Source organism: Neovison vison, chromosome 5 (genome assembly GCF_020171115.1).
Source record: "Neovison vison isolate M4711 chromosome 5, ASM_NN_V1, whole genome shotgun sequence".
Classification (NCBI taxonomy): domain Eukaryota; kingdom Metazoa; phylum Chordata; class Mammalia; order Carnivora; family Mustelidae; genus Neogale; species Neogale vison.
Window position 1 is genome coordinate 8,292,845 of NC_058095.1, and position 12,297 is coordinate 8,305,141.

General features: G+C 49.0%; 1 long non-coding RNA gene across 2 annotated transcripts in view; it reads left to right on the plus strand.

The window, feature by feature from the left end:
* The window catches only part of LOC122906035, a 105,843-nt gene that overhangs the window by 79,450 nt on the left and 14,096 nt on the right, over positions 1 to 12,297 (plus strand). Inside the window, exon 4 of one of the 2 annotated variants that reach the window (XR_006384509.1) lies at positions 3,617 to 4,085. The exons of the other annotated variant lie outside the window; for it this stretch is intronic. This is a non-coding gene — a long non-coding RNA (uncharacterized LOC122906035). Of the gene's footprint in view, positions 1 to 3,616; positions 4,086 to 12,297 lie in introns of those variants that run through there. 2 annotated transcript variants of the gene reach the window in all.

The following is a 12,297-nucleotide window of genomic DNA, read 5'->3' on the forward strand; positions in this document are numbered from 1 at the left end:
ACCGGCAACAATATGGATCTTCTTGTATGCTTGTGTCTTCTTCCTCGCCTCCAAATACGGGGCTCAATCCCTGTTTGATTGCCTCTGAATATAATAAGTTCAAATGTTCCTCTTTCAAAATTCACCTCAATGCCCCCCCCTTTTACCTGGTGTGGAGGAGTGGGGTTGCAGGAGAGAAGTGTATGAAGGAAGCTCTTTGCTTTTTCTTCAGCTCACAAGCCATTTGCCTCCATTCATCCCTCATGGGACAAGTGTCTAGTCTCCCAGTGGCTGTTTCTCCCATTCTGTGGGTCTCAAAATACAACCTTGGTCTCGTGTCTCATCTCCATGCTCCATGGACACAACAAACGTCCTTCATGAGGTCAATATGACAAACACAAGGGCAGAGAGGGTCCCAGGAACCGGCCTCATGGGACTAATAGGGTCCACAAAGTGCTTCTGTTTGTTTCTTCCCTCATTCATTCTTTCATTCACCCATTATGCTCCAGGCAAACCCCTAGGTGCCCGGGATTGCCACACTGGACAAAGCAAATGGTACCCGCCTCAGTGAAGCTTCCCTTCATGGGAGCCCGGCTGGGAGCTCTCCTGCTGTGGCCACCAGCCAGGCTCAGATATGGGCTCTCTGGTGCCCAGTCACCTGCCAGGAAGGGCACTGCCCACACTGGGAAACAGCTGGTGGCTTTGGGAGGCCTCAGCCAGCCGTCATGGACCTGGGGCAGCCGCAGCCTCCAGGAAGGGTCAAGGCAGCCTCCAAACCGGCCCGAAGGTTCTAAGGAGCAGGGGGAAACGCTCCAGAGAGTTTTGGGTTCCAAATGGCTATGGAGTGAATCTTTCACTTGGGCCAGAGATTTGGAGAGCCCACGAGCGTCCGATTCAGTTGGTGGGAGGATGCATTTCACGCATCTCTAAACTCACACTGTTGACCCCAATGGCCTTGAAACCGCACACATCTAAGTCCCGGTAGTGGGTTTTGGAAAGGAGCATATGGAATGCACCGAGAGACCAAGAGCTGGGTTGGCGGGTGGGGGGTGTTGGGCAGAGGAAGAAGGACAAGCAGGCTCCCGCTTGAGCAGGGAGCCTGACTCGGGGCTCCATCCCAGGATTACGACTTGAGCTGAAGGCAGACGCCCGACCATCTGACCCACCCAGGTGCCCCGGTTTGTTCAACGAACAGGGTGGTGGCCGACTGACGGGCCCAGCGGCAGGAATGGGGTTCCTCATGTGTGGCTCTACCCGCCACCAGCCTCTGTCCCCACACTCCTCAGAGCCCCTCTCCTGTCCCCTCCACCTGGGGCAGGAGATTCTGTCTGTCTCGCTCGCCGCCACACCTCCAGGGCCTAGAACAGTGTCCGCGCCGTAGCGAGGGCTCAGTACATTTTTGTGGGCTGAGTGGTTGAACATTCGTTTTGACCCAGACACAACCACCCAGCTGCCAACACCTTGTGAAAAGGAAGGCGAGGTACTGGCTCTTCTCTGGCTTAATAACAGTCTGCAAGGAACTGTTGTCTTTTATATGCCTGCTTAGCTCATTGTGAAGGCCCAGTAAATACTAATTGATGGACAAGAAGCTCTAGGGTTTGGCTCCAGCCAGATCCAAGTACTGTTTTTTGAGGAAGTTTATAAGAGCAGGGGACGGTAGGGTTTTGTGTCATGATCTGAAGATTCTCAGGACCCCGTCCTCCTTCTGCCTTACCCAAGGCCTGGGAGAAGTGGGTGGAGACAGAAGGGAAGCGCCTAATTATATTCGTGGGTTATGTAATAATTATACTTTCATGTTCCCACTGGTGGTGGGTTTTAAGGAAGCTTGGAGTCATTTCAATTCTGAAATGCTTTGTTTTCCTGGGCTTTGTTTTACCCGTCCCTTGCTCATCATTCTTGATCTTCCCCTGGTGCCCTCCAGCGGGAATTATCTGGAGATCAGCAGAGGTTACCTCGTTGCCTGCACACACACCCCCCCACCACCATGCCTGATGGACTTGGTATCTGCACATGGCAACGCAGAGATCTGGAGAGACTGACATGCCAGTGGTCTCCCCGCAGGACTCCAATACCCTGAATCAAGCCCGCACTCCTCTGTTCAAGGCCCGTTCACGGTCCGACCTCATGGTGTACTAAAAGAGTGGTTCTCACGTCTTGTCCACAGCAGCCTCAGCAACACCTGGGAACTTGCTAGAAAGGCAAAATCACGGGTCCCACCCCAGAACTCCCACAAAGTCGAGGGTGGGGCCCAGCACTCTGGGTTTTAACAAGCCCTCCCGGGGACTCTGATGCATGGTAATGTTTGGAAATCACTGCTCTAGGTTCTAGAGTCTAGAACAATGATTCCCAGGCCAGGCGACCATGTTATAATAAGGAGCTGCCTGGTGGTCACCCTAGACCTACTAGACGAGAATCCCCGGGAGCGTGTGGTCCAAGCAGCAGGTTACTGGACAGTTCTTTGAAGGGGTTCTGATGAAACGCCATCATGGCTGGGAGCCTCTGTACCAGAGGAACAGCCTTGGCACTGGCCATCAGTCAGAGCCATTCCCATGAGCAAGACACTAAGAGGAGGTGGTGGTAGGAACAAAGGTGTGGGCGTTCCAGATCCTGCCCAAGAACATAACCAGCTCCTGTGCACTGGCCACGTTGCACCCCAGGACCCAAGTGCAGCCAGCAAGGCTGCCTTTGAATATGGAGATGTTGGGATTCAGGGACCTGTGTGGGATAGCATCATGGCCTGGTTTCATGGAGGAACTGAAGTGTTTCTTGTGACATCTCCATTTGGGGAGAGAAGCCTGTTGGAATATATAGTTCTGGGAGTGGGAGGTAGGGGCAAAAGGCTGGCAGAGAAAGAGGGAGGGAGAGAGAGACAAGAGGTCAGCCATCAGAACTTGAGCCCAGTGTCTGCTGATACTGAGTCCTGGGTGCCCCTTCTCCTGGTCTTCCTCATCAGGAAGGCGAGGGACTCTCCTCCGGGATGTAGCAGACTCACTCAGAGCTCTAATAAAGACTCGGAGGCCCAGGCTCATGGAAGAAAGGGACCAGTTCTTTGCATTTTTAAAAAGATCTTATTTACCTATTTGAGAAAGAGGGTGAGCGCAAGAGAGCAAGAGCTGGGGGAGGGGCAGAGGAAGATGGAGGAACAGATACCCTGCTGAGCGGGGAGCCCAGTGCAGGACTCAATCCCAGGACCTTGGGATCATGATCTGAGCCGAAGGCAGACGCTTAACCCACTGAGCCATGCAGGCACCCCAGCGGGCCTTTGAATTATTATTAAGCTCCCCAGGGATTCTGATACCCATCAAAACTTAAGAAACACTGCTGGAGGCTACTTTTCTGGTAAAGACCCAAATAGTTAACATTTTAGGTTTTGCAGACCATGTGGTCTCTGTTGCAACTCTTCAACTCTGCCACTGTCACAGGGAAACTGCCATTGACAGGATGTAACTGATTGAGGGTAGCTATGTTTCAATAAAACTTTGTTTATAAAATCATGTAGTGGGCCGTTTGGCTCATGGATGGTATTGCTAACCCCTGCTCTAGGCGATAAATCTTGACCTTGACTGCATGATAGAATCACAGTAAGAGGTTTTTTATTTTTCTTTCCCCTCTCTTCCTCCCTCCCTCTCTTTAACAGATGAGAAAATGAGGCTTAAGGAGATTAAATCACTTGCTCCCAAATCATGCAGCTGTCTAGTTTCACAAGAATGTTAATTGTCCCCTGGCATAATGTGGTCTCTCCATGCAATGGAATATTATCCAGCCTTTAAAAAGAAGGCAGTTTGGACACCTGCTTCAACAGGGATGAACCTTGAGGACATCAGGCTCAGTGAGATCAGCCCATCACAAAAGAACAAGTACTGTATTCCACTCATACAGGCTAGCTAAAGTCGTCAAATTCATAGAGACTGAAAGTAGAAAGGCTGTTGCCAGGAGTTGGGTGGGTGTGTGTCGGGGGAGTGTGGAGATGGGGATTATGGTTTAATGAACTGGGAGTTTCAGTTGGGGAAGATTAAGAGGTTCTGGAAGTGGATGGTGGGGATGGTTACACAACATTGTAAATGTACTTAATACTCCTGAGATTGAAAAAGAGTTTAAGTGGTCAATCTTACGTTATGTGTATTTTATCACATTTAAAAAATGAGAAGTGGTCCCTGGGTGATGTAGTCATTTGAGTGTCTGACTTTTGGTTTCAACTCAGGTCGTGATCTCAAGGCTGTGAGATTGAGCCCCGCATCTAGCTCTGTGCTTAGTGGGGAGACTGAGATTCTCTCTCCTTCTCCCTATACCCCTGTTCACGTGTGCTTGCTCTCTGTCTCTCAGATAAAGAAATAAATCTTTTTTTAAAAATTAGGCAAGAAAGGGATGGGGTTTCACTTTCAAGATTAGGTGACCAAAAAACTGGGATTTCCATCTTGCTTCCTCTCTCATGCTCTCCGTATTAATCGGGGTTTGTTAGAGGAACAGCCAACAGGATGAGTGGATTGATGATAGGTCAAGGGATGATGGATAGATTTTAAGGAATTTAGGGAATTAGCCCATGCAATTGCAGAGGCTCCATGAGTGCAAAATCTGATGGAGGAGGCCCACAGGCTAGAGCCTCCGGGAAGAGCTGCGGTTCTAAATCCCACCTGCTCTCAGAATTCTTCTTTCTCTGGGTGGGTTGGTCTTTGCTCTGTTAAGCCCTTCCCATAATGGGATGAGGCCCACTTGCACCACAGAGTGTAATCTGCTTGACTCAAAATCCACCCATATAAATGTTAATCTCACCCAGTAAGCACCCTCCCAGAAACATCCAGATGAGCGTTCGACCAAATGTCTGGGTGCCACAGTATGGCCAGCATGACACATCGAGTTAGCCATCACAGTCCCCCTGCTATAAGGGAAGCCAATTGCTAAGTGGGGAGCTTTGATCTGGGGAGGACCACGGGACAAGGAACTAGAGGAGGCTTCAGGCTAACAGCCGGTGTAGACCCAAGCCTCTCCATCTAGTAGCCTTGCGATCCTAGCAGAGGGTGTTAGAAGCAGTTCCTAACCCCGACTCCCCAAGTTGAGGCTGGAGATGAATCCACTATGTGGGTGTCTGGGAACCCAGCTGAGCTGAGCCCAGATTCCTGACCCACAGAAACTGTGGCATAATAAGAGTTTGTTGTTTGAAGCTGCTAAGTTTTAGGGTCATTTGTTACACAGCAATGGGTAGCTAATACATTCGTCGAGCTGCTTACGCGGGCTCTGAGATTTTTCCCGAAAGTTTCACATACTAGGTCTCCAGTAGAGAGAATGGAAAGCATTGGAATAGACGGACTCCCGTGATATTTTCAGGGCTCTCCCTCCCCATCCCCATCCTTCCCAGGGACCGTTTTAATCCAGTTCCCAGAGCGGGGGGAACTGAGTTCGGAATGGCCTGTCTGGAGTTATAGGATGGGAACTGTGCTGCCCAGGACTGGGGTTCACATTTAGATCTCCTAAGCCCAACGGATCAAGTATTCCCCTGTCAGAAGCCCGGCTTTCCTTTAGTCAGGGCCCTTCAGCAAGGAGGACGTGATCAAATTCGGTGTGGAAGCGAAGCCTTACTGCATCTGGGGAAGGAATTCACTCGCTGAGGGCTCAGCGGTGGGGCCTTCCCGGCAGGCAGTCCATCCGCGTTAATAAATGTCTCACCTACCAGACAGCTTCAATAAGGTAAACCGCCCAGGGGAGGTCATGCTTGTCAGTTTAGTTTTACTAAGACATGGAGGGCCCGTCCGATGCGGCTCTGGAATTTAGCTGTTGTCCTGAAGGAAAGACAGACTGGCAGCTTCTTCCCAAAGACCTGACCCCCTCCCTTCCCAGACACACTCCTGTTCTGTTTCTACTCTTCAAGTCTAGAGACCGCTGGAGTCATGTGGCCCTGTGTGTGTGCCACACATGTGTGTGTTATTAGGTATAAAATGTGTAGAGCCTTTCTAGATCTCTTTTTAAAAAGACTTTATTTATTTATTTGAGGGAGAATGACAACACGAGCGGTGGGGGGGGGGGAGAGGGAAAAGCAGCCTTCCCTGCTAAACCAGGAGCCGGACATGGGGCTCGATCCTGGGACCCCAGAATCATGACCTGAGCTGAATGCAGATGCTTAACCAACGGAGCAACCCAAGTGCCCCAAGCCTTTCTATTTTACAAAATGCTTCCCTAACACCTATCTCATTTGTTGCCATAAGATAAACTGCAGGGATTACTCCCCCATTTTCCAGGTGGGTATAACTGAGTCTCAGAAATTACTTGTTTCCCTCAGGTTACACGGTCCTTGGGGGGGGTGGCTCTCAACACTTAGGATGCCTGATCACCAGTCCTGCCGGAGACTATGTTTATGTGTATCCCTTTGCATCATCTTCAAAGAAAATCCTAGGGTTTGGGCGTTCCCTATGGTTTCTCAGGGCTCTAGATTTTCATGAAAGGAGGTTAGGTAGCAAAATACCCCCAAGATTGTGGGGAAATTGAAAGAAAAGCAGAGCCGGTGAAGGCAGAATTCGACTCTCAGAAGGACTGTAAGAGTCATTTGGATCAGGCCCCGCATTTGACAGATGAAGAGACAGAGATGTGTATGGGCGGGTAAGTCGGGCAGGTTAAGACTGAACTGTGGTCCTGAGTCCTAGCCACGACCACGGCACTGTCCTTCTGACACAGGCACAGATGGGAGAGATTTCAATGGCCCCGAAGGCTCGCAGAATCCCCGTGTCTTCCTATTCCCTCTTCCCCATGTATACCCTCCCTGACACTCTCTGGTCGGCTAGGGGTCAGCTTTGCCCTTGCTCTGGGGCCTGGCCTTGAACTTCCCTTCCCGCCCAGCTGCCCCTCCCATCCCCCCACTCCCCTGAATTCCCAGAGCCTTCACCTGCCCTTCAGGTCATCTCTTCTCCCGCTGGCCCTCCTCCCCTCTGTTCCCTGTGTCAGGCCATGAATAATGGTCATTTCCGTGAAAGAGGAAAAAGATTGAGGACAGAGGAAAAAGCCAGTGACCCGAGCTGAAGGCAGATGCTTAACCGACTATGCCACCCAGGCGTCCGAAGAAACTACTGTTGAACTAAAGGGCTTGGGGCTCCTGGGTGGCTCAGTCAGTTAAACATCAAACTCTCGGTTTAGGCTCAGGTCACGATCTTGGGGCTGTGAGATTGAGCCTGGAATGAGGCTTTGTGACTAGCGGGACTCCGCTTGAGGTTGTCTGCCTCTCCCCCTGCTCTTTCTGTCTCTCAAATAAATAAGTATAATCTTTAAAAAAAAAAATACAATAAAATAAAGGTCTTGAGTAAGCTCTATGCCTAGTGTGGAGCTTGAACTCACAACCCTGAGATCAAGAGTGGCATGCTCTACTTTAATAAATAAATAAATAAATAATATTAATAATAAAGGGCTTGAGGCTTGATTGTCAACTTTTGGCCTCGAAATACCTTCACGTCCCTGGGCACCATCATCAAGGATTGGAGGGGTAGCCTGGGACCAGTGACCCCACCACCTCCTCTACTCAGACACCCTCGGCTGCAAGACCCTGCTTCTGATTGCCCCTTCAAGGCTACCCTGGGTTAATTTTCACCATCTTTCATGCCGGGAACAATGCTGGGGGCTGGGCAATCTACATAATGTGGGCTGAGCCCTCTTCTCCAGCTTCCTGCCCTTCCTGGCCACTGGACCTCTCTGTCGTGTGCCCTTTAGGGTTCTGCTCTGATTCCTGCCGCCCCTTTCCAATGAACCACGGAAGGGTCTCTCTGCCTGCATGGAGGCTGAAGGGGAGATGTCCTCTTGCTTGCTGCCCCATGCGAAATGGAAAGCCATCAGGCAACAAATATCAGGCCTGCCCTCCCCCCACCTCCCTGCTACTCCCCAGCACCCCAGTCTCCAGGCAGGACACTCCCAGAATCAGGATTTATTTGGTCTGAGTTACCCCAGCAAAGAAGAAACGCTCACCTTCCGCAAATGAAATCAATTCTCAATAACTTCTCATTCAGGGAGGTCTCCGAGGTCCGCTCTCCTACATGTGTCGTCGTCCTTGCTTTATTCTCATGGGACCTTCAGCAGAGATGACCCAGGGCGGAGCCCTCACGTCCAGCGGCTTCTAGCATGCCGAGGCCGGAACTGTGAAAACTCCCCCATCTGCTTCTCTAAGAGCCCCCCATGTGGTATGGGGGAGCGACATCCAGTCCTTCCCTTAGAATGCAAAAAGATCCCCAAACAAACAAAACCCCCAAACAATAAAATAGGACAAAAAACCAAGGCAGAAACAAAAATAAGCAACCCCCAAAGGAGGGAACTTCGCTTTTTAGGTAAAATCCTGTGATATATAACCTTGAACTCGTTTTTAGAACTCATAGAATTAAATAATGGTCTTATCCTACGAAGCAGATCTCCCACAGCTTCCTACTGCTTCTCCCATCCCTGCAGAAACCAAATACTTTATTTTATGTTGACTTGTGACGTTCCCCTCTACCAAGAACCTGCACGAGAGGCGGCCTGTTGGATTTTAGCAGTGGAACTCGGAGCAGCCGGCACCCCTCCTGACCCTTTCTCCGTCTACCCCTCACTTTGCCCCCCGCACCCCCCCACTCCGCCCTCGCCGAAAGATTTATGGAGCAGAGTGGCTTGAGAACAAATGAGCAGACATTAGGCTGATGTGTTCTGCATACTAATGACAAGATACTGCTTCTGTACCTAGGGGCAAAGCCAGGTCAGGCCAGTTTAACCATAAACTTTATTTATGGGCTTATAACCTCGCAGCCGCAGTAGCTCTGCCCAGTCTTGGGGCCGAGATCCGTCTCTCTCTCTGCAGATGCATACATGGCTCCTCCAGCAAATTTGGGGGAGGGGGGAGACAGTGCTGGTAACTCTTCCGTCGCGTTCTCTTGGGCAGATCCAAGGAAAAGTTTAAGCCAAAGGGAAACGTTGTGAGTCAGACAAGAACATTGTAGCAGCAAGAGGGGTAGCAACAATAATGATACTAACTAACCCTTCTCATAAAATAAGGATCCCTTCCTCAGAGCTTCTGGAGGGAAACGCTAGTCTAGTACATCTGAGTGTTTCACAAGTTAATGTTTAGAGCGACTGAATTGCGGGGCGGATCACTTGCTTTGAAATGGCTCAGAACCCTTCCTTCCTTCCTGCAGAGAATCTTCTGGGCTTGCCCGCCTCTCATGCATCTGCAGACTGGTGCCTCCAGTCCAGAAGGTGCGAAGCTCTGAGTGCAGGAACAGCTCACCTTCCCTCCTTCCATCCTCACCAGACCCCTCCTGCATTCTGATTCCATGTTCTGACCACATTGGCTCAAGCTGTGTTGTTGCAAGCACACTAAGGCAGTGGAACAAAGTGGCCAGGGTCCTTGGTTTGGTGCTCCGTGAAATGGATCGGTCTTGCTTGGCGTCGGGTGGACTCAGCTCCATGATAGAGAAGACATAGAGAGTCTTGGCCACTCACTGAAAATGACGGGTCACCTGCTGTGTGGCAGGCACTGTGCTCAGTGTCTGGGAAACCACATTGCACAAGATACCGTGAGCCCCTCCATGCACCGAGCCCAGGAGACATAAGCGAGCCTACTCCTGCCACTGAGAACACATTTCAGAGCGTCTGCTGGCCCTGTTCTGGTTTCTAACCTATTATTCATACAGCATGTCTCTCCTGTGGGTTCCAAACTGACGGGCAGGATGAGTGGTTGGATGGCAGCCTCGGAATCCTGGGGGCTTGGGTCACAATCGCTGCCCATCCTCAGAGCGGTTAATCCATTTTATCTTCCTACATTTCAGCCTGCCTTTCCGGAAGCATCCAAGACATCTTATGTAGAGAGCAGGAAGAATTTGTGAACACGTGTGGCTTTCAATAGAAGCTCAGGAAACCCACGGTCACCCTTGGGCCCTGCAGATTCTCATGGGTACTGGGAATTCGCCTGTTGGTTCTGCTTTCTCCAAGGCGGGAAGCTGGATGAGGCTGTTCCTTGAGATTTGCTCACAGCAAAATATTCCCTTCTGGAGAAGGACCCTGGTCAACCCATCGTGAGAGGCCAAAAAATGGCTCTGTCCATACAAGTTCTGGTTCCATACGGCTTGGGCGCTTAGCTGCTGCTTAGTGTTGAAGGAAAGTAGCAAAAGATTTTTACATTGGCTCTTTTAGGGAGTCTACTCCAACTTCCATCTCCCCCTTTCTTGCTTAACCCCTGGAAGTGGGAGGGAAAATGGCATGGAAGATACTAGAGGGCCATAGCGGTATGGGAAGATGAGAACAAGGGGGCTGGTTTATGTGTACCTTGGGGGTGGGTGAGGCAGTGGGTTGGGGCCACAGAGCTTTGGAGTTGGACCAGAATCACCTGCCTCATGCTAAGAGATTCGTGCAAGATGTCCTGGCCATTACATTGGGAAGATGTTTGCTGAACCTCCAGTGTTCCCCAAGAGAGAGGTGGACTAGATCAGCGCTGGCTCCTGGATTGGGAGCTATCTCATTTTGCTGGTCACAGGGGAAGAAATTACCCAGCACTTTTAGGGGAGGCCATTCCGTTTTGAAGTTCCAGTAAAGGAGAAGGAGACTCTTATCATTGCATGCCCAGTGAAGAAGGAACTGTGGGTTTCACAGGAACTGAGAGAAAAGTTTAGCACATCAAAGGTCTGGGGACCTGAGAATAGTAGGGGGGACTGTAGGCTAGTGGACAGGCCTTGGCTTACTAGCTGAGATCTTGGATGAATCATCTCACTTACCTGAAGCTCAGTATACAAAGATTTGGGATGGGTACAATAATAATTCCTGTGCTAGGTACCTTGCAAGGCAGGGAAAGTTATCTGCAAGCTCTATGCAAGCCATAAAGTACTGTAAAGATGTTAGTTTGGGATAGTGGCAATCAGATACTGTTGAAGATTCATTGTATAAATGAATGCACAAACAGTGGGAGGGTTAGAGGTCCCAGAGCTGAATCATACTGAGTCAATGCCTGAATATATAAATCTACGTGGTTATGATCACTTGTCTGAATGTACTTTTTAATTAATTCGTTGACTCTCCTGGTGGACATATGTGTACGCGCATGCTTGACTCCCAAGGAGAACACGAGTTCCTGTGGGAAGGAAGTAGGTCTCTCCCTTTGCTGATGTTCCTCCAGTACCTGCTCTGGAGGGCTGTGCTCTCAGCTGGAAGTCATTTGACCAATCAAGCAACTAACAAAGTAGGAGTAAGGATGGACTTTCACGGACATAGAAATATCTCTACAACATGCCTGGGAGATCCCTGGACTTGGCGTCTACAGATACAGACCATAGGACAGCAGCGAGCTCAACAGCATATTGTGCTGTTTATTGGTACTCGCACTGAATGTGGCTGGAAGGTAACGTGTCTCAAGAGTACTTTACACCCCCCTACCCCCGTTAGCTTTGTTTCTGCTGCTTCAAAACAAAGAGATCTTGGAGGAGTCCCTTTGCTCTCTGGATCTTAGTTTACTGATCTTTAAAACTGGATCACTAAGAGCTACCTTGCCTGGTTTGGAAATAGTAGGTGTAAAGACCCTGGTATGAGGCCCAGAGCATGATAATGCTTAACGGACATTCTTGTCCCTGTTGCTTTGGTACAAAGCAACTTGAACTCAATTCAAGACTGCATTTGCTAAGTGTAGAAACCAGCATTCATGTTATCTGTTTGCTTCCCTGGGAGGCAAAGGACCATTCTTTTTATATATCCACAGCTACATGGCTCATACCTCTGTTCTGTTTATCCCCTGTGTCATAGCTCCTGAGGATATTACTTCTGCACTTCAGCAGAACCCAGAGAATTCTTTTGTCATGTATTGTTCATTCTTTATTTCATTGATTCATCAAACATTTATTAAGAACCTCCTGTGTTTCAGGTGCCATAATGGACATTAAGATACTGCTAGGCTGTTTTTTATGTTCAGAACATAAACAAATCTATAAATAACCTGCTTCTAAGCTCAACCCATAAAATTATAAATATTTTTATTAATAATAAACTTTATTAATATTATTAATATAATATTATATCAATTATATTATTAATTAATATTAAAATAATAAAACTTTATTAATAATAAAGAACTTTCCTATTGATCCTCTGTTCACTGCCTGAAAGGGAGAATTTTTAACTCATTGCTGAGGTTCAAGATGCCCTTATTCCTTTTTAGCTGATGTCTTCTTTCCAAAGCCAACAAAGAGAGAGAGATAATTGAAAGCAGGATTGAAAGAAAGATGCTCAGCAATTTAAACTCTGCATCAGGGATCAGAAAACTTTCCCTGTAATGGGCTGGATAGTAAGTTTATGCTTTGTGAGTTGTAGTTTCTGTTGCAACTACTCGAGTCTGACATT